The sequence below is a fragment of the Otolemur garnettii genome, unplaced genomic scaffold, assembly GCF_000181295.1.
Source record: "Otolemur garnettii isolate 467f Iridium unplaced genomic scaffold, OtoGar3 scaffold00011, whole genome shotgun sequence".
NCBI classification, from domain to species: domain Eukaryota; kingdom Metazoa; phylum Chordata; class Mammalia; order Primates; family Galagidae; genus Otolemur; species Otolemur garnettii.
This window is the reverse complement of record NW_003852406.1, coordinates 12152183-12154130: the sequence shown is the minus strand read 5'-3', so window position 1 is coordinate 12154130 and position 1948 is coordinate 12152183. Positions and strand designations below refer to the sequence as shown.

General features: G+C 40.3%; 1 pseudogene; it reads left to right on the top strand.

The window, feature by feature from the left end:
- The first annotated feature begins 417 nt into the window (after positions 1 to 417).
- On the top strand, positions 418 to 1219 carry LOC100951413 (annotated as a pseudogene).
- Positions 1220 to 1948: the final 729 nt, after the last annotated feature.

The following is a 1948-nucleotide window of genomic DNA, read 5'->3' as shown; positions in this document are numbered from 1 at the left end:
TTGAATGATTGCCTCTCCCTCTCTCTCATTCTCTCTCTTTAATTTTTCTTTGTGACAGCGTCAAAATATGTTTAACAGATACATACCCAAAGTCAGCATGTGATGATTAAAAATTCCTGATAATAAAATCTTCAGTTTTACTGCAGGGAAAGGATTATTTAATATAGTGTATAGTGAGAGAATAAGAACTGTGGGTTAACTATTTGGGAAGAATGTGTGTGCTCATCTCATGTCACATATCTAAATAAATTCTGGATGGATTCAAGTCAAAAAAATTGTGATCAAACACTAACAGAATCTCAAAAATATATAGTTGGGTCTGTCCCGCTGGGAGGGGCCAGTGTTGGGAGAGGGGAGCAGCCCCTGGGGTGGAGGTGGAGAGGGAAGAGGGAGGAGGCGGGAAGGGGATCTGCCACCATGGACCACAAGACCTTCACCAAGGAGCTGGACTAGTGGGTGGAGCCTCTGAACGAGTGTAAACAGCTTAAGGAAAACAAGTGTGGATGCTGTGCAAATAGGCTAAAGAAATTCTAACAAAAGAATCAAATGTGCAAGAGGTTCATTGTTCTGTTACTGTCTGTGGAGATGTGCACGGTCAATTTCATGATGTTATGGAACACTTTAGAATTGGTGGGAAATCACCAGACACAAACTATTTATTCATGAGTGACTACGTGGACAGAGGTTATTATTCAGTAGAGACTGTCCCTCTTCCTGTAGCAGTAAAGGTGCGTTATCCAGAAGGCATTACAAGATTGAGAGGAAATCATGAAAGCGAACAAACTACCCAAGTATATGGCTTTTATGATGAATGTCTATGAAAGTATGGGAATGCCAATGTTTGGAAATATTTTACTGATCTATTTGATTATCTTCCACTTACAGCTTTAGTAGATGGACAGATAATCTGCCTCCATGGTGGCCTCTCTCCATCTATAGACACACTGGATCATGTAAGAGGCCTGGATTGCTTACAGGAAGTACCACGTGAGGGCCCAACATGGGATCTGTTACGGTCAGATCCAGATGATGTGGTGGGTGGGGTATTTCACCACGCGGTGCTGGCTACACATTTGGACAAGACATTTCTGAAACATTTAACCAGGCCAGTGGCCTCACTCTGGTTTCTCATGCTCACCAGCTTGTAATGGAGGGATGCAATTGGTGTCGGGATCGGAATGTGGTTACAACTTTCAGTGCACCCCAGACTATTTCCTGAGGAAATCTGACTTTGTCTGCAGAAGTATACCTGGCTTTTTATATATTTAAAAACAAATCAAAAAAGCAACAGTAATCTATGTGTTTCTGTAACAAACTTGGATCTGTCTTGGCATTAAACCACATCGTGGACCAAAACGTGCCACACTAATGATGAACATTTAGCACAATCTGAGGCTGAGATTGACACACCATGTTCTAGATGGGTCAGTCTAACAGTCTGCCTGCTGTATTTGCAGTAACCATCTTCCTCTGGACTGTTCAAACAAAAAAGGCAACTAACTGCCTTCGTCTCCTTTTCCACTTACATGGAAATTTTCGTTTTAGTGTTTAACTAGCATGGATTCATAGAGTTGGAGGTTTATTTTCAGGAAAAATTCACAAGCTAACTTCCACTAACCTATTACCCTTTATTTTATTGAAATGTATAATTAACTGAAGAAAAGATTCTTTGGGGGAGCATGTTGTCATAACATTCAAAGAGATTTCCCTTCAGTTAAACTAGGTTACTGTCTTATGTTGATCTGCATATTTCTGGCTATTTGTCATGACAGTGCTTGCATCCTACTTGGTGTACTGAGCAAATAAACTTTACATTTAAAAATATATATATATATGGATGAATATATAACTATTCAAGTTATGAGTAGTGAGGAGAAAGCAACTATCAGAACTTGGAATTCTGTATTCCTCTTCCGCCTTCCTATCTACTCACTCTCCTCCTTGGCTC